The sequence below is a fragment of the Vicia villosa genome, unplaced genomic scaffold, assembly GCF_029867415.1.
Source record: "Vicia villosa cultivar HV-30 ecotype Madison, WI unplaced genomic scaffold, Vvil1.0 ctg.004546F_1_1, whole genome shotgun sequence".
Lineage (NCBI taxonomy): Eukaryota > Viridiplantae > Streptophyta > Magnoliopsida > Fabales > Fabaceae > Vicia > Vicia villosa.
This window is the reverse complement of record NW_026706459.1, coordinates 40,408-60,966: the sequence shown is the minus strand read 5'-3', so window position 1 is coordinate 60,966 and position 20,559 is coordinate 40,408. Positions and strand designations below refer to the sequence as shown.

At 33.2% G+C, this 20,559-nt stretch overlaps 2 long non-coding RNA genes across 17 annotated transcripts; both read left to right on the top strand.

The window, feature by feature from the left end:
* Positions 1 to 5,189: 5,189 nt before the first annotated feature.
* Positions 5,190 to 8,557, top strand: LOC131642143 (uncharacterized). 3 transcript variants are annotated; one of them, XR_009295781.1, is made up of 6 exons: positions 5,190 to 5,562; positions 5,630 to 5,825; positions 6,159 to 6,230; positions 6,315 to 6,965; positions 7,581 to 7,820; positions 8,105 to 8,557. It is a non-coding gene; the product is annotated as an uncharacterized LOC131642143 (long non-coding RNA). The 3 variants fall into 3 exon arrangements; XR_009295782.1 differs by lacking the exon at positions 8,105 to 8,557 and having other exon boundaries at positions 5,192 to 5,562; positions 6,315 to 6,392; positions 6,811 to 6,965; positions 7,581 to 8,000; XR_009295780.1 differs by lacking the exon at positions 8,105 to 8,557 and having other exon boundaries at positions 5,191 to 5,562; positions 7,581 to 8,000.
* Positions 8,558 to 15,118: 6,561 nt separating this feature from the next.
* Positions 15,119 to 20,066, top strand: LOC131642144 (uncharacterized). Of its 14 annotated transcripts, none has more exons than XR_009295786.1 (14): positions 15,119 to 15,390; positions 15,489 to 15,594; positions 15,706 to 15,813; positions 16,192 to 16,343; positions 16,480 to 16,758; positions 16,943 to 17,074; positions 17,196 to 17,363; positions 17,547 to 17,685; positions 17,793 to 18,185; positions 18,276 to 18,341; positions 18,421 to 18,601; positions 18,769 to 19,141; positions 19,305 to 19,430; positions 19,549 to 20,066. It is a non-coding gene; the product is annotated as an uncharacterized LOC131642144 (long non-coding RNA). The 14 variants fall into 14 exon arrangements; XR_009295784.1 differs by having other exon boundaries at positions 18,265 to 18,341; XR_009295796.1 differs by having other exon boundaries at positions 18,265 to 18,596; positions 18,769 to 18,866; positions 18,947 to 19,141.
* Positions 20,067 to 20,559: the final 493 nt, after the last annotated feature.

The following is a 20,559-nucleotide window of genomic DNA, read 5'->3' as shown; positions in this document are numbered from 1 at the left end:
TGTGAAAACCAACAAATATCTCTGATTAAAACAATCTTAGATACACATAAGCTAACTGAATATTCCACAATATTCTGTAGCTAATAAAACAGCTGATACACTTGATAGATCAACTCCAGCAAACACGCTCCAGTAAACATGATTTATTGTCATACCTGTCATGTTGTGACATCTTATTCAACCTGTTAAAAACATAATGATATGGAATTTTGTTCAACATGTTTCAGCTAGGTTAGTTTTACCAAAATGCTTGCCAATCTAAGAGAAACTACACAATCCACCTGCTCAACAAAGGCATACACGAAATATTTGTTATTGTCATATATTGAAAGTATTTTTGGGTAAATATTTTCTATATATCGTATCCACAGGGGTTGGTTTAATATAACTGTCGTTCTATTGTCGGATTACTTTGAGTCAGTAAAAATAGTTGGTTTTGTTTTATTATTCTAAGTTGATTCTTAGTCATAAACAATTATGTAAAACAATGATACTGAAAAATTGGCGAACAAGGAATGAGATATGTTAAGTTTTAGGTTTTATCAACCTATTCCTATGCAACAAGCTAATTAAATTATGAATGAACCATCATTTGAGTTATTATCCCTATTAATCCTCAAACTTGAGCTTATGTCTAAGATCAGGTAGATGATATTCTACCTGTATGAAAATCGATCTCTCAAAAGCTCAATATTGATGAAAGTAATAAAGCACGATACTCATGAAACCTCATTCATCATCCCATCTTTGAAAACTATGAATGAAACAATGAAGTAACCTAGGGAAAAAGTTTGAAACTTTTCTTTCGATCAAAGATTCAATAATAATTTAACATAAAAACAAGGTTTCTTATTGATAATAAACTCAAACAATTGCTCACACCACTTAATCAATGGTATTGCATGCTCATAGGTTAACTACTACCTTAAACTCAACACAAGAGAATTAGATCTCCATAGAGATGAATAACACACAAGGTTTGATAGAGGTATTCATCTTAATCAAAATATTCTCTTCAATTTGTGTAGGATCCACCTTCAATTGTTTTTCTCTACTTCAGAATCAGATCTCTCTCTCAAATTCATTCACCAAACGTTGCACACCCATAATGACGGCAAGGGTTTCTTTTTATAATAAAATTTCCTGATTCGCTGTGCCCGCGGTGCGGCCCAAGACAGTGGGTTTGGCACGGCGCAGCCTCTGACTCCCGCGGCGCGGCCTTGCTTCATCTTGCCTCTTTCTCTTGCTTTCACTCTTCCAATTTCCTTTCCTCTTGTAAATCTACTATTCAGCTCCAAACCTGCATCAATAGTACCCAAAGTGATTCAATTTGCTTCACAACTTGAACTAAACTTATAAAGTTCAATTGTTACTGAAAACCCCCTGAAACTATCAAATTTCCTTATGTTTAGAATAAAAAATAGTTATACTAACACATGAAAATACCATTAATTCACCCCTAACAAACTCTCCCTAACGTAGAATTTTGTTTGTCCCTAAATAAAAGTACTCACCTGGGAAACAATACATCCAAATCCTCGAAACTGCAAAGTCTTTGTAATCGACAACTAATTTTTAAAATTAAGTTGATCGATCACAACTTGAAAGAAGGATCTCAAAATTACACTGTAAAAAAAACTTTTGTACCAAGTATGCTTCTACTTGATCTTCCAACCATAAGTCCAACCAAACAGGAATACAAATTTAACACTTAAAATCTAAATTTATTTTATGAAAACAAATAATTTATTTTCTTTTTATAAAACTAGGAACCGCAATCACCGCAGCTTGAAAATTCTAACAACAATCTTATCACAGAAAAGGAAATTGAAGACAAGGAGAAAGAGGAAGAACAAGACACACAAAAAAGTCTCCAAACAAAAAAAGACTCAGGAAGACACATGTTCACATCTCATCATTCAAAGAAGATGAAATATTAAATCCCAATCAAAACAAAAAGGACAAAAGTGACATTGTAAATATTACACCCTCTGATGAAGAACCTATCATTCTTCAGACCTTACGGAAACAAAAAATGAAAACAAAACTAAAAAAATTAAAAAACTACAAACAAACTCCCAAAATCAAAAAAGAAAAACCAACCAACGATAATTATCATTTATCTTTATATTTTCAAGGAATTTTCCATTTTCAATAATCCATATTTTTTTATTGTATTGCTATTGAAATATCATATTAGTTATTATGTCTTTTGAATGCTTCTTAATATTATCAATATTATTATTTCAAATTATAATTTAATTAAATTATTTCAAACGTCCCTATTTTATTAAAAATATTAATTTTTAATATCTTAATTGAAATTATTGTCCATCTAATTATAATTTTACATCACAATACTTTTTTAAATAAATAAATAAATTTACTTTCATCACGCAACGCGCAGATCAAAGTCTAGTGGTTAATTAATAACAATTCATTTTACTTAGTTTTGATTCAGTTAAAGGTTCAGTTCGGTTATCGAACTGTTTGATAAACTATGGTTTGGTTCATAAACTAAAAAGAATAATTCAGTTTTTTAACAACAGTTCGGTTCAGTTCTGTGGTTTCGTACAATTCTATGATTTTTTTGAAAAACCCTACTTATGTCAATGTGATAGTAAAAATAAAAGATTATTTATGAAATTTTGGTGGTATAGTAGTTTCTCAAGTTTTATAGGAGATAATTTTTTTACTTTTTAAATATGTTAAATAATAAATATTGAATAACTGTAAACTGTGTATCTAGACTTATTCAATTTATCTAAATAGTTATATTAATTTCTTTATTAGTTATAACTAGTGTCTTACCCGTGCGTTCGCACGGGTATTCGTCGTTTTCGCGCATTTGAATTGAGGCAAATAAAATGTATTAGTAAAAGATTATATTTTAGTTAAAATTAAAAAAGTTATAAAAATTCTAATATTAACAAAATTGAATACCGAAAATAAAAAATAATTAAGAAAATAAAGTTTATATTGTTTTAGAATGAATAATACTGGAAAAAAATAGATACAAATTAAGAATTCATTTTCTAAATAAAAAATTTATTATTTTTAAAATTTATGAAAAGGCTCGATCAAATTTCCAAAAATGTAAAAGAAATTGTTTGATGAAAGTATTGAATTTCTATTGTCTTATATATAACTTGCACATAAATTTCGTATTCATAGGTTGGGCCAAAGTTTGAGATATTTTGATCAATAACTATTAGTGAAAGGTATTAGTAAAAGATTAAATTTTTGTTAAAATGGAAAAAGTTATAAAAATACAAATATTAAAAAAATTGAATATTGAAAATAAAAAGTAATTAATCTAAGGATGCATTTAAAAAATGTAGAGGATCCATTGAGAAATAATATGTGTAAAGAAAATGTATGGATGATAAAAATATTTTGATCAATTGATCAACAACTTCATGTTCCCGTTAATATTTAATATTTTGATCAATAATTTTAGGTTACCGTTAATATTCAATATTTTGATCACTAACTTCATGTTCCCGTTAATATTTAATATTTTGATCAATAAACATCATTTTCCCGTTAATATTCAATATTTCGATCAGTAACTTCATGTTCCTGTTAATATTCAATATTTTGAACAGTAATTCATGTTCTCTTTAATATTCAATATTTTATCAGTAACTTCATGTTCCCGTTAATATTCAATATTTTGATCAGTAACTTCATGTTCCCGCTAATATTCATTATTTTGATCAGTAACTTCGTATTTTCGTTAATATTCCAAATTTGTTCCCGTTAATATTCAATATTTTGATCAGTAACTACTTGATCCCGCTAATATTTATTATTTTGATGAGTAACTCCGTGTTCCCGTTAATATTCAATATTTTGATCAATAACTTTATGTTTCCGTTAATATTCCAAATTTGTTCCCGTTAATGTTCAAAAAAATTATCAGTAACTTAATATTTCTGTTAATATTTAAAAAAATTACCAGTAAGTTCATGTTCTCTTTAATATTCAATATTCTGTCAATAACTCCGTGTTCCCGTTAATATTTATTATTTTGATCAATAACTTCGGGTTTCCGTTAATATTCAAAATTGGATCAATAACTTAATATTTATGATAATATTCAAAATTTTGATTAGTAAACTTCGTGCTCCCGTTAATATTCAATATTTTAATAAATAACTCCGTGCTTCCGTTAACATTCAATATTTTGAATATTAATGTGATACCCGTGCATTCGCACTTATTTTAAATGATTTATTTTACATAGAAAATTAAATAAGATAGTTAAATAAAAATATTTAATAATATCAAAAAGACAAAATTGTTTTTTATAAGGAATCGAACTCATTGATATAAATTTTATAATTTTTGTTTTAAATTCATAATTATTTAATATTATTAAAAATCTTGGATATTATTAATTCAGAGTTGTTTAAAAATAAAATTATAATTAAAAATTAATGTAGTATTATAAAAAGTGAAAATAAAAAATAAAAGCCAACGTGGCAGTCCAGTCACGGTTTAAAAGTATGAAAAAAATCGATTTGGTAAAAATATTAACATAAGGACTAATATGGTCCGGTTAAATTTTGTAAGGGATTAAATCGAGTTCTTTTTTTTGTGAAGGACTAATTTGAATTGTGTGATTTTTGTGAGGGACAAAAATGGATCTTCACTCAAAATTATATGAAAATAAATATGAAAATACGAAGGAAAATTGATATCTTATTTTTAAATTGAATGGTTTTAATTGATTTATCATATATATCCATAAATTGAAGATACTACTTCCGACACTATAATGATAAAAAGAATATTTTCAATTAATTGGTAGGCCTTTTTATTTTACTATAAATTATTCTTAGTAGTATTACTATAACTTTGGGCCATCTTGACTGGTGGATAATTCCAAAAGTCAAATGTTGAAAATTTAAAAATTATTGATAACTAACAACATTAATATTATGGGAAATTCTACGGTGCATTCGTCCATTTGACTTCAGTGGTGAAGTCACTGACTGACCAATGAGAATTAAGCCCTAAGCCCTAATAGTGCCACAGTGGACTGAAGCATTAAATGACCCTAATTGACACTTACTATGGTAATTTTATAGTTTGTATATTGCAACTTAGTCCATAACATATTAATATTGTTTTAAAATGTACTAATATTTATTAAAAGATCAATTAAAATAAAATAAATTATATCCACATCTTCCTCACTTCAACATCACCATATTCACTTTCTCTTTTCACTGAAACACAGAAATCCCCCACCCTCAAGAACCCTAATCCCTAATCGCCATTTTTGTGCTTTCATCTCACAGCGTAATTCTCGAATTCCACATCCACCGTCAATGATTCCTCACAACCCAAACCACCTCCACCCTCTGATTCCACCACCTCATCACAACCCGAACCGCCACCAATCCATCAATTCCTGAATCACTGCCACCGTCCCATTCCACCACACTATCCGAACCATACCCACGACCTCCGTTGTTCCATTCCTCAGATATTAAGTCTCTTTACTTGAGCATCAACGTTGCATCTGGACGCGAGGTTAATCATTTTGATGAGGTATACTCCATTGAATCTATTTGTCTTTGCTGTTAATAATTCTGAGTGGTGTATTCCTCATTTTTAGGTGGTCTAATTTGCCTCATGAAATGACTGTTGTATTCGGTGGATTATGCGTTAAAGATGTGCATCAATATTGTAAGAGTCATATTGGGTCATGAAAAGAAATTGCGAGAGTGTAAGACTTATCAAGCGGTTTGATTTCTACAGTGGTAAAACTGTGTAGTTTGGTTCTTGGAATTCTTAGAAAGATTCATAAGAAGGTATCACATACCTTTAGAATCGATAAATTTTTATTTAGTACTTCATGCTATCCATTCATGGGAAAATTTGTCAGTTAATGTTCAAGTATTCTGCAAGTGTTGAAACTGTGCTGTTTGCCTAAGTGAATTTCATTCTGAGTAGTGTTTTTCCCCACTGGTATTCTGTCTCTTATATTTAGTGTTATATTCATCTTATTCATGCGATTCAGCATTCCCTTTTTTCTGTTTTGAATTTGTGAATGGCCCCATTCAAGTAGTTCTATTTTATTTTAGTAAGCTTTTATTTTCTAAGGCTTAAAGAAAGAACTATATTAACTAGTTGTCATTCTATAGGTACGAGAAGCTCAGCTAGCACAGTACAACTACACTTTGGTTGTTGGGGAAGAGGAAGCAAATACAGGACAGGTTCTTCCTATTTCCACTATCTGATTAATAGAATGGTTTCAATTTTTACTCTATAGGAAGCTAAGAGTTTTTTCATTGTGCCAGGTGAGTGTACGAGTCAGAGATAAGTCAGACCATAGCGTTATGACCATTGAGAACCTGCTCAAACACTTCAGTGACGAGGTTGCAGCTTTCCATTGATAATTTGTTTTTGAAAACTGATAAAGCAAGTTTATACCCCCAGTAACTTTTTGCAGGTGTACACATATGTGTGCATTATTTACATTTCAACCTGACAATGTAGTTTAATTTTAGACATGATTTTGAAGTTTAATGTATTTTCATTATTGTCATGATCGATGTGATGTGAATTTTACTTGGAGTGTACTCATGTAGATTCACACATTGTCTGTTGTAGACTGCATGCCATCCTTATTCTAAGAACTATAGAAGAGATTGTTACCAATATTTGTAATATACTCTGAGGCATTGTTGAGCACATTTTTTTGCTGAGTTGTTTGTTGAAAAGGCAATTCAGACTCCCATCCCTAATGTTGTTAGAGACTGGTTAAAATTTTCAGCCTTATCCATCCTTATGCAGGTGATGGCACCAACAAAAATGTTCTGGATGCAATTTTCTTGGTTAAAGCTCTGGCTGAAACTTTGAATGAGAGAATTGAGTCGATGGTTGGTGAGTTTTTTAGTAATGTTGGAAGATTGCAAGCTGAACAACAAAAACAAATTCAGGAATTTCAGGTAACGAACAATTTAAACCGCCATTGTATTTTACTGGATTTAAAGAAACCGCTATTTCTGCGATTGACAGCCCTGATTTTTTTATTGTTTGATAGCTAGAATTAGATTATAGTTTGACTGGTAGCATATAGTTGAACCCTTGTGTTGGACCTTAATGTTCAATAGGTGATCTTAATAATAACTGGTATAGGATCATAGTAGTCAATAGCGTCGCTATCCCGCTATGGCATAGTAGAGCGGACGCTGGACGTGCTATGGGAAGAGCCTTAGCAGTGCATAACACTAGCTGGCCCAGAGAGGTTTCTGTCCCGCTATCCATTTCCCCTCTGAAAATTCGATATTTCCCATTGAAGAAGTGTCTGGTGTCAACACGAGCCCGACAATAACATGTCTTTATATCCAATAACGTGTTTCTCAAATTATTATTGGTGTTTCCGCGTCAGTATCTATATTTTATGTGTATTTGGCTGTGTCAGGCCTTCATACATCAATCTAACGTTGCACTGGTGCATAATTTAAAATTGATGCATTGCACTGTGAATAACATTCCGCTGATGAGGTTATTTCAGACTTAGATGCACATCTTTGACTAGTTTGAAACTAATTTGTATACAGGAAGAAGTGTTGGATAGAGCCAAAAAAAGCAAAGGAAAAAGCAACACGTGAAGCTACAGAGGCACAACCACAGGATCCGGTTTCCAACTCTGCAGCTTTTAGTTCTCCATATATTTGACACTGAGTAGTGCGCAAATGCCCTTACTAAGCCCCAACCATCCATTAGATTCATTGCTCTAAGACACATACTCAGGGTTGTTGGCTCCCCGCCATTTTGTGTGGAGGGAGGAGGTTATTAGAGTAAGGCTAGTTAAAGCTTAGTTTAGAATTGTGCCTATCTTCAACACTTACACCTGCCAATTTGAGTGTATCAAAACCTGCTATAGCAAGTCAACTGTTTGTTGTTATAAATGCAAACAGTTGCACCAGTTTTTTACTAACTTTTCATTAATAAAAGTATTACAATAGAAATTGAAATTCTATCTTTGCATTTTGTTACTAAAAGTGTTGGAGATTCAGTTTTATGCATATGATTATATACTGTGATAGAAGTTTAATTTTTTTCTTTATGCTTCAATGAACAGAATTTGACAATTACAGACATGAGTTACCCATCAGAGTTGTACAAAGAAATCTAGTAATAATATTATATTGTATTCATTGAGTGGAATGCCATTTTGCCATGTTTGAACGCCCCGGGCAAACATTCAAGGTTGAGTATGGAAGCCATAGACAGGGATGGACATTTAAGTGCTGTTTAGAAGAGTTTATTTTAAGTTTATCTTATGAGATAAACATTTGTATAAGGTGTTTGGAAAGACTAATAAAATATATGCTCATAAGCAATTTTCAATGTATTTTTATAAATTTCCCGAAATAGTTTATAGAAATATTATACCGGGTGAGTTTGACATAATCACGGTGTAGCACTGTGATTTCGACAAAAAAACTGCACTTTCATAATTTCATTTGCACGAATGAACTGTTAATAATACTAAATGTAAATCAAAACAGAATCAGAAAGTAAACAATGACGTAGTGGAAGCTTGCCTTTTATTTGATCTTTCGGTATTGTGTTCAATCCCTAAACCTGTTAGTATTTGCAATATATTATTTTAATTTTATTTCATTAATTTCTATTGTTGTTATTATTACGTATTTTATACTGAGATTTTTTTCTAAATTACTATTTTCTTATTCAAACTATGCATAATAATATGAATAAAAGTTATTTTAACATGGAACTTTTTTTTATGATAGTTTTAATTAGTTTTATATTATAAATTTATTAGGAGAAATTCAAGTCTCCCTTATTTGTAAGTTGAATTGTAATTAATTTTAATTAAGAAAAAAAAGTTTTTTTTATGGGACGAAAAATAATTATTTATGCTAGATTGGACTATCATTTGATTTTATCTCTTAGGTTAGTATAATGAAATGGCTTATTTTCTGGTCATTTAACATTGCATTTCAATGGAAACAAAAGATATGGTTTTATTGAATGTGAGAAGGGCTAAATCTGAGACCATTCAGAGAGCAAAAGTTATCATCAGGGCATTCATATATTGATTCCAACAATATTACTTTAATATTTACCTGCAAATTAATTACCATTTATATAGGTTGCATCATATTTGCTACATTAAAAAAAAAAGATATAAATTTTTTATAAATATGTATATATTTAGCTTAATGTGTTCACATTTTAAATTTAATGTAATATGGCAACTTCATTTATATTTGCTCATTAAAGTATATATTTGCTTTACAATGGTAATGGTAATGATATTTTAGCAAAAATATATATAACGTTTATATTGCATCTTCATTAAAAATAATTATTAAAAATGATATGTCACGCTTTTTTTTTAATTTAAAAAATAAATATTTAAAATTTTTAAAAATAACGTTTATTTATTTTTAAAATAAGTATTATTTATTTTTAAAAAAACATTTTTTAAATATGCAGTTTTTTTTAATTTAAAAAATAAATTAAGTTTTTTGCGTCATTTATTTATTAAATTAAAAATGTCACGTTTTTTAATTTAAAAATATATGTCAGGGATGCACTAAAGACAATCGACTATGTGAACCATGTCAGACAATCAAAAAAATGATGTTCCACTATGTATGAACAAAGTACGACAATCACTGATGATGTCAGAGACGCACTGATGATGACCAAATAAGTGTGAACCATGTCGCACAGTACACTAATGATGGCCGACTATGTGTGAACCATGTTAGACATCCAACAGATGATGGTCAACTATGTGTGAACCATATTATAAATGGATAGGATATACTCAAATGTGTGTGAACCATGTCAACACATCCAACAGATGATGGTCAAATATGTGTGAACCATGTTACAGGTGGATATGAGATGGTCAACTATGTGTGAACCATGTTAGACATCCCACAAATTATGGTCAACTATGCGCAAACCATGTTATAGATGGATAGATCATGGTAAACTGTGTGCGAACCATGCCAGGGAGTCAACCGATGATGTTCGACTATGTGTGAACCATGTTACATATGAACAGAAGATGGTTATCTATGGGTGAACCATGTCAGGCAGTCAACCGATGATGGTCAACTATGTGTGAACCATGTCAGAAAGTCAATTGATGATGGTCGACCATGTGCGAACCATGTTAGAGAGTCAATAGATGATGTTCGACTATGTGTGAACCATGTCACGGAATCTTACTCGTATTACCCCAATTTTTTTGTAAAACCTAATGATGGTCAACTATGTGTGAACGGTGAAAGATGTGTGAAATATGTGTGAATTATGTCAGAGATGCATAGATGATGATCGACTATGTGTATTAGAGCATGACACCTAACGCTAAACTAACACACTGACTCGCGAGCTAATCCTCACTAAGTCAAAAGTCGCTATCCTCAATCTGAAAATGACAACATGTAAGGGTGAGTTTCATTCACGATTAACAAATATTATAGCATCATAAACAATAACACCTCATGGTTATATTATCCACCCAATTTCATCATATTCAGAGTATCAGGAAACATCCATCAATTACACAAACGTCAACAAAATACATCGTTCAAACATACAATCATACTCATCATTCAAGTCACACTAATCATGCATATGTATGAACTGACATTATGCATGTGGTACCAATATTCATCAATGAGAATAACCCACCGACTGGATCCACACCTCATTCGGGTTCAGCCTGCAAACATATGATTATGAATGAATGCAAACACATATGAAACATACTTATATCCTCGTCAAGTCTCTGGTCAAATATGTATGAACCATGTCAGACAGTCAAGTCTATCAGGGATGCACTGAAGATGATCGACTATGTGTGAACCATGTCAGACTGTCAACTGAAGATGTCCTACTATGTGTGAACCATGTCAGACTGTCAACTGAAGATGTCCTACTATGTGTGAACCATGTCAGGGATGCATTGATGATGGTCAACTATGTGTGAACCATGTAAGGGAGTCAATTGATGATGGTCGACTACATGTGATCCATGCCAGGGAGTCAAATGATGATGTCCGACTATGTGAAAACCATGTTATAGATGGATAGGAGATTGTCGACTATGTGTGACCATGTTACAGATGGATGAGAGGTGGTCACCTGTGTGTGAACCGTGTCAGGGAGTCAATTGATGATGGTCGACTATGGGTGAACCATGTCAGGGATGCACTGGTGATGTTCGACTATATGTGAACAATGTCAGTGAGTCAATTGATGATGACCCACTATGTGTGAACCATGTTAGGGATGGATAGGAGATGGTCGACTATGTGTGAACCATGTTACAAATGGAAAGAAGATGGTCAACTATGTGTGAACCATGTCAGGGAGTCAACAAATGATGTTCGACTAAGTGGGAACCATGTCAGGGATGCACCAATGAAGTCTGACTATGTGTGAATCATGTCAAAGAGTTAATTGATGATGTTTGACTATGTGTGAACTATGTCAGAGATGCACTGACGATGTTCGACTATGTGCGAACCATGTTACAGATGGATAGGAGATGGTCAACTATGTGTGAACCATGTGTGGGAGTCAACTGATGATGGTCGACCATGTGTGAACCATGTCCGGGAGTCAACAGATGATGTTCGATTATGTGTGAACCATGTCATGATGTTTGACTATGTGTGAATTATGTTAGAGATGCGTATATGATAGTCAACTATGTGTTACCCATGGAAGATAGTCAATAGAAGATGGTCAACTATGTGTGAACCATATTATAAATGCACTGATGATGGTAAACTATGTGTGAAATATGTTATGGATAGTCAATATATGATGGTTAACTATGTGTGTACCATGCATATGTATGAACTGACATTATGCTTGTGGTACCAATCTTCATCAATGGGAATAACCCACCGACTGAATCCACACCTCATTCGGGTTTAGCCCGTAAACATATGATTATGAATGAATGCAAACATATATGAAACATACTTATATCCTCGTCAAGTCTATGGTTGAATATGTATGAACCATGTCAGACAGTCAAGTCTATCAGGGATGCACTGAAGATGGTCGACTATGTGTGAACCATGTCAGACAGTCAACTGAAGATGTCCTACTATGTGTGAACCATGTCAGGGATGCACTGATGATGGTCAACTATGTGTGAACCAAATTAAAAAGTTAACTAATGATGTCCGACTATGTGTGAACTATGTCAGGGATGCATTAATAATGGTCGACTATGTGTGAACCATGTCAGTGATGCATTAATAATGGTCAACTATGTGTGAACCATGTCAGGGATGCATTAAAAATTGTCGGCTATGTGTGAACCATGTCAGACAATCAACTTATGATGTCCGACTATGTGTGAACCATATCAAGGATGCACTAAAGATGGTCGACTGTGTGTGAACCATGTCAGACAGTCAACTGCTGATGTCCCACTATGTGTGAACCATGTCAGGGATGCGTTGATGATGGTCAACTATGTGTGAACCATGAAAGACAGTCAACTAATGATGTACGACTATTAGTGAACCGTGTTAGGGATGCATTGATAATGGTCAACCTATGTGTGAACCATGTCAGGGACGCATAGAAGACGGTCGACTATGTGTGAACCATGTAATAGATGCATAGATGATTGTAAACGGTTTCTGAACTATGCAATATATGCATAGATGATTAGTGAAAGATAGTCAGTAGATTATGGTAAACTATGTGTGAACTACGTCAGGGAGTAAACTGATATGGTTAACTATGTGTGAACCATGTCAGAGATTCATAAATGATGGGTCAAATATGTGTGCATAATGTAAGACAGTTAATAATCAACATGAACCATGGAAGATAGTCAACAGAAGATAGTCAACTATATATGAACTATGTTAGAGATTCAATAGATGATAGTCAATAGATGATGGTCAACTATGAGTCACATTGCAATGGATGTACTATGTGTGAACCATGATACCGATGGATAGGAGATGGTCAACCATATGTGAACCATGTCATGGATGCACCAATCATGGTTGACTATGTGTGAACAATGATACAAATGGATAGGAAATGGTCAACTATGTGTGAACTACGTCAGGGAGTAAACTGATGATGCTACACGGTTCACACATGGTTGATCATCATCAGTGCATCCCTGTCATGATTCAAACACAGTCGGACATCATTAGTTGACTGTCTGATATGGTTCACACATAGTTGGACTTCATCAGTTGACTGTCTGATATGGTTCACACATAATCGACCATCATTAAAGACATGGGTCACATTGCAATGGATGTACTATAAATTATATTTTAGTGGATCAGAGTCAACAAAATGGGTCACATTGCAATAGATGTACTCTAAATCTTATTTTAGTGAATCACAATCAACGACATGGGTCACATTGCAATGGATGTACTATAAATTATATTTTAGTGGATCAGAGTCAACGAAATGGGTCACATTGCAATGGATGTACTCTGAATCTTATTTTAGTGGATTAGAGTCAATGACATGGGTCACATTGTAATGGATGTACTCTGAGTCATATTTTAGTGGATCAGAGTCAACAAAATGGGTCACATTGATGATTGTCAACTATGTGTGAACCATGTCAGGCAATCAACCGATGATGTCCTACTATGTGTGAACCATGTCAGGCAATCAACTGATGATGTCCAAATATGTGTGAACAATGGAAGATGGTAAACTATGTGTGAATTATGTCAGAGATGCATAGATGATGGTCAACTGTGTGTGAACCATGAAGATAGTAAACAAATGATGGTTAACTATGTGAGTCATGGAAGAGATTCAACAGAGGATGGTCAACTATGTGTGAACTATGTCAGAGATGCATATATGATGGTCAATTACGTGTGAACCATGGAATATAGTCAATAAAGGATGGTCAAATATGTGTGAACTATGTCTGAGATATACAGACGATGATCAAGTATGTGTGAACCATGTTATAAAGGATGGTCAACTGATGATGTCCAACTATGTGTTAACCATATCAAGGATGGACTGATGATGGTCGATTATGTGTGAACTATGCCAGGGATGCACTAATGATGTTCGACTATGTGTTAATCATGTCACGAAGTCAACTGATGATGTCCGACTATGTGTGAACCATGTTATAGATGGATATGAGATGGCCGACCATGTGTGAACCATGTCAGATAGTCAATTGATGATGGTGGACCATGTGTGAACTATGTGTGAACCATGTTAGAGATGCACTGATGTTGTTCGACTACGTGTGAACCATGTCAGGGAGTCAACTGTTGCGAACCATGTAAAATAGTTAGTAGATGATAGTGAACCATGTTAGAGATGCATTGACGATGGTCAACTATGTATGAACCATGTTAGAAATGCATTAATGATGGTCATCCATGGAAAATAGTCAGTAGATGATGGTGAACCATGTTAGAGATGCATTGATGATGGTCAATTATGTGTGAACCATGTCTGAGAGTCAATTGATGATGGTCAACTATGTGTGAACCATGTTAGGGACGCATTGATGATGTTTGACTATGTGTGAACCATGATAGGGAGTCAAGTGATGATGGTCGACTATTGTGAACCATGGAAAATAGTCAGTTGATGATGGTGAACCATATCAGAGATGCATTGATGATGGTCAACTATGTGTGAACCAAGTTATAAATGCATTGATGATGGTCAACTATGTGTGAAACATTGAAGATAGTCAATAGATGATGGTTAACTATGTGTGAACTATGTTAGATATGCATAGACGATGATTAACTACGTGTGAACCATGTCAGACAGTCAACAGATGATTGTCTGAATAAAAATAAAAGAATAAATGTTTATTTTTAAAAATGAGACGGTTATATATTAGTTGGTTATCAACTGTGTTTTAAAAATGAAAATAAAAATTAAATAAAAAAATAAATATTTATTTTTAAACTTTAGGTTTCTAAGTAAATGAAATAAAAGATATTGACCCGATTGTATAAATAAATAAAAGAATAAATAAATGAAAATAACAATTTTATATATTGTGTTTTATAAATATATTGACCCAATTTATAGCCTAATCCGATGCTAACTCAAACTTCTCCCAATTTTCATATTCCCTCGCAGCTTTTCTCACAAACCTTAAAAAAATTTAGAACGCTCCAACATTTCCCTCCTTTGAAAGCCCAAAATTTCCATCTCCCTCTCTTTCATCGATACCTATTCAAACACAAATAAAAATACTTGTCTTTCTAATTTCCCCGAAAACCCACACATCTCTTACTCCTACCATGGCTCCAGGTGGAAAGCGGAAGTTCATGTGAAGCTTAATCGATGGCTGTTAAGAGAGCTATGGAGCTTGGGGAAAAGGTCAGCTTCGTTCTCTTTCTCTTAACAAATCGAATTTAATTGCCATTGTTGTTGTTGTTTTGCTTCTTGTTTTGATTTTTTTTTTGGTGTTATTATAGCTTCCTGAAAAGAAGGTTCCATGTACCATTGGGAATATAGGGAAAGTAAATGAGGCTATTTGCATGCCTGGTGATAAAGAGGTTCCATGTACCATTGGAATTAGGGGTTTTTGCTTCTCTTTTGATTCTATTTACTCGTTCATCAATCTACACGTCCTTTGAAGAGTGCTGTCAAATAGGATATTGATCTTTTCAATTTTATGTTTTTGAATTTTAGCCATTGGAGGGTGAGGCTGTTATGAGCAAATTTCAGAAGGTTTATAAAAAATTAAGCTGAGCTTTTAAAGGTGTGCCTTTTGAAGAATTAAATGAAGTTAAAGAACAGGTATTTGTTAATTCTAATTATGTTCAAATAGTTTATGCACATGTTAATGTATCTTGAGTTTTAATGCATTTAGTTTGATAAATTAATGCATTCACACAATCAACACACTCAATGACTGTCGAATTTAGATGTAGGAACAAGCACATTTTGATCCAATGACTATGCCTGAGCGTGTGGAGTATGTGACATTCCTAGTAAAATCATGAAGATTTCAGTTTACTTTTTATATCTTTCCTGCATGGTTCATATTTATTGTTCTATATCATTGAATTGTGTAGTCTTACAATACATTTCATGCATATCGTTCTCATTTAAATCATTGTCATATAATTTAGTGGATAGTGCTATTTCCTGACTGTTAGAGTTGCAATTTTCAAGCTGCCGCTAGAATTGCAATATCAGAGACATGGCGAAGAAAGTCTATTTGGAACCGGGTGAAAGACTTTCATTTGCTTACTGGAATCCTTGTTACCAGCTGGCTTCCACGTGACGGCAATCAGACCACCAACAGTGCCTCCTAACTCATGCAGGTTAGTACCTTATAATTCCTGTAATTACAATCTAAAAGAAAAGAAGAACTTCTAAGGTAATTTCTATAACTTTGCTTCTGATCTTCGAGGTTGTTGTTCAAGGTGTTTTTAACATTGTGGTATAAAAATAATATAGACATTGGAGGAAGTTAATCCGAGTGAGGTTGAAGCTGTCTTTAAACCATTAGGAGCAGAGGCGAGGGAGTTGTCCGTGTAATTTTCAAAGGAAAGATATCATTTTCATTGTTGTTATATCACCACTTGTGCTTCTTACTTCTTAACTTGTTATTTTACACTGTTCTTAATCTTACTCATATTATGGAAGCAGTTGAAGCTTAAGTGGTATGGTTCCAAATCAGTTGTTAAGCATCCTCGATGCAGTATCAGGAGGAAATCAAGTTATGTTGATGCTGAGGTAATTTTCTTATCGTGAGCATATATACCAGATGTTTGTTCTATTCAAATTTGAATGAGATTGAATTTTATAGAATAATCTAAAATGAATTTATGACAATTAGCTATTTGGAGCTAAGGAATATACCATAAACTATGTTCATAAACTTTTTCAAAGTGATTCAATGAGGTTGATTATTTTTCAGGTATTTGCATTTGTAAAAACAGACAACGCTAACTCGCCCCATAGAGCAAAGTTGATTATTTTTGCAGAATTGAAGAGGGTTTGCAACTGATTTTCTTGTTTAGAAATGGATTTGAATGGAGTCTTGCTGAAAGTATGGTTGATGGCATATGAAAAGAATTAGCTAAAGCTTACTTGAATTATTATATCTTGTATTTTGTTTCTTTTGATCAGTCGATCCTTGCTGACATTCTTTTGCTATGATATTTTTGCAGTCAACACACATGGCCTCTCAGCAGATAACAGAAGAAGCTGTTTACCTTTGCACTGGAAATCCATTGCCCAAAGACATTGAGCAAATATCTTACTGGCTTTTAAAACCCTTTAACAGGAAGAAATAGGTGAGGTTAAAATAAGTGATGAAGAGGGTAATACATCAACAGGTATGCACTTCTACTTGAGTTTAGAGATTCAATAGAGTAATTTTGTGAGATTCAGCATCAGCATGAGGCTTAATGTGATGCTAAAACAATTCATGTCTATTCAAACGATGTTTTACAATGTTCTTCAATAGATTTTTTGAAGTACTAATAGTTTATTCTAATGACTTTGTAATTTTTTTGTAGGTGGGGCTGAAAGATTAGTTGTTGATGTAGCTGTTGAACTTGCATCTCATGGTCATAAAGTTCATATTTTTACTGCACATCATGATAAAAACATATGCTTTGAGGAAACCATTTATGTTGATGTATACTGGTTGATCAGGTCTCATGTTTATACTGAATCTTGCATCTTATTAAGCACTATTACCACTATTATCTTCTTATGTTTATACTGAATCTTGCATCTTATTAAGCATTGTCGAATTGCAGGAATGGACATTTTGATACTCGTTAACAGCAAATTCACATTGATAAATATTATGGTGCCATTGCATTATAAATTGTCATGGAAGTATCAATTTTCAAGGAAGTATCAATATTATGGTTCCACTGCATTATAATATTATGGTGTCACTGCATTATAAATTGTCATGGAAGTATCAATATTATGGTGCCACTGCATTATAAATTGTCATGGAAGTATCAATATTATGGTGCCACTGCATTATTTTTTATTGCCTAATCTTAGAAGTTATCAAATATATGGTCATATAGGTGTTTCACATGTAGTTGAATGAAGGGGATGGAGCATTCTATGGACCAAAGATAGATATCAGTGTATCTGATGCGTTGAGTATAAAATTCCAGTGTGCAACTCTACAGGTTTACCCTGTTTGGCTTTACTTGCTTGCATTCACATGGTTCAGTTGTTAATTATTTTTACTGATAATTGGATAAACAGGCTCCTTGCAGCGTGACTTCCAGCTTCCTGATCGTTAAGTTGGAATTCTCGGCCGAGGATGAAGCCAAAATTGAGAGGTTCACCAAAAATCTTTTTCCTTTGTATCTTAATGAAGGATATACCTTGATTTCCTGAATACATGCTGTTTGATCCTAGTTGTTGGATACTCATTGGGAGTCTTTTGTTTATGTTCGGCGAACAATCTGGACTCTCGTTCAAGCTTCTATTTGGAACACGTCTAGTGCTGGTGCCTGGTCTTGACGCATATGTATTGTCTCGCTCAAAATCTACTTGGCTCTTGAATGTAAACCAAACACAAAGAGGAAGTAACAGTAAGGTTATTATTAAGAGTACAATAATTTATATGGCATGAATCTTTTCATGAACAACATAATGTTGGCAGTGATTAAATACTTGCTTTTAACTGATTTGTGAAGCTGTCACTGTTTATTTAATACTAACCTGTTGTTGTCTTTTCTTATCGTCCTCCTTTTCTTGCATTAGAATGTTGTATTCTTCCAATATTTCCATTAGAGGAGCCTACATAGATGCCATTTGGGCTTGCTGTTATTGACTTAATAAAGCACGGCATACTATAAAAGGTCAATCAGGAAAATACATATTGGGTCATGAAAAGTAATTGCGAGAGTGTAAGACTTATCAAGCGGTTTGATTTCTACAGTGGTAAAACTGTGTAGTTTGGTTCTTGGAATTCTTAGAAAGATTCATAAGGTATCACATACCTTTGGAAGCAGACATTTTTGGATCCTCTAGTAGTGAGCAGGGTTCAAGTTGGGCAATGGAGGTAGGGGGTCATCTAAAAGTTCATTCAATATTAGTGGAGAATCTTAGCAAGAACGGACAGATGCTTGTTGAGGTCCGTATGAGTATGACTTGAAAATTACGATTTGATTTGTTGATTAAAAACTAATACGCAAGTACAAAATGAAAAACCTTCCTGATGGAAAATGGAGTTGGTTTGGACTTGTAATCATCTATTGCATACATTTTCTATTTTAATTCTGACTTTTTTGCTGTAGATGCTATGTGAAGAATGGAGCCATTTTCTTGAAATAGCGGAAGCCATAAGAAGCTTAGGCCTTACAATTTTGAAGGGTGCAACAAAAACTCGCGATGACAAGATGTTAATATGCTTTATTGTTGAGGTAAGATTTCATTAGGATTAAACAAGATACATTGTCGAATAGAAACTGCAACATGGATTTATCATGTCCTTATATTAGCTATCTAGTGATTATTGATGACGACTGCATTGCGTCTCAGGTTGAAAACAACAAAAATGTACACTGATTGGACATCTTGTGGCCGCTTGTTCAGATACTGCAATCCAAGAGCACTGCAGCAACAGTAACTGGTTGATTCGTAGAAACTTCACAGCCCTTTATTTGTTGCCAGAACTCATTAATGATAACTGAAGTGATGCTCAGGATTTCTCACCCTTGTGTGTTCAAGACTCTAATTGCTGTTTTTCTTAAATCTGGTTTGAATTTCGAGTGTTTGTTTGTGTTTGGCATTGAAATAATACAACGCATTGTTCCCTTCTTACTCTTAGTGCCACTTTTTATGTTCCAGACTTATGCTTTGGTGATCATTTAAAAATATAGCCTTGTGAGCTTAATAAGTAAACTATGGAGGATCAACAAACCTATACAGGTTGCTTATGCTCATGGAGGGTCCAACTGGAACATAAGGTGGCATGTGTTTTTATTGAAATGTGATTATTAATTATCAATAATGTAAAATCAAATTTTAGTTTCTATAAATTCATGAAGTTATTTTAACTCACTTGCAGTTTCTGAAAACATTAAAAAATGGTTGGACATGTGGTTCGCTTGAATAGTAAGGGACTGATAGTATCTTTAAGTTCAAATAGTGTTAGGTTTTTAAATCTATTTCAATATTACAAAATTGACTCTTAAGCTTAAAGAAGCCACTCTTTGTAATGTCTTTTCAGCCTATACCTTTAATTTATGTGAAATTTGGAATTTTTTTAATACACCATCTCACATCCTATACTATTGGGCATGTTGCATAAATAATGTGAGATTTGGCTTTTTCAATTAACGAATATATTAGTAGATGATCCGAATGATAGATTCTAATATCATCTTATATTTTATACAATGTTAAACTCAATTGTACAAAATCCATTTTTAAGAGTTAAGAGTTCCACAATCAAATGTTAAACTCAATTGTGCAAAATCAGTTTTTAAGTCAAGAGTTCCACAATCAAATGCAATAGTATTGGATGTGAAAGTATGCTAAGAGTTCCAT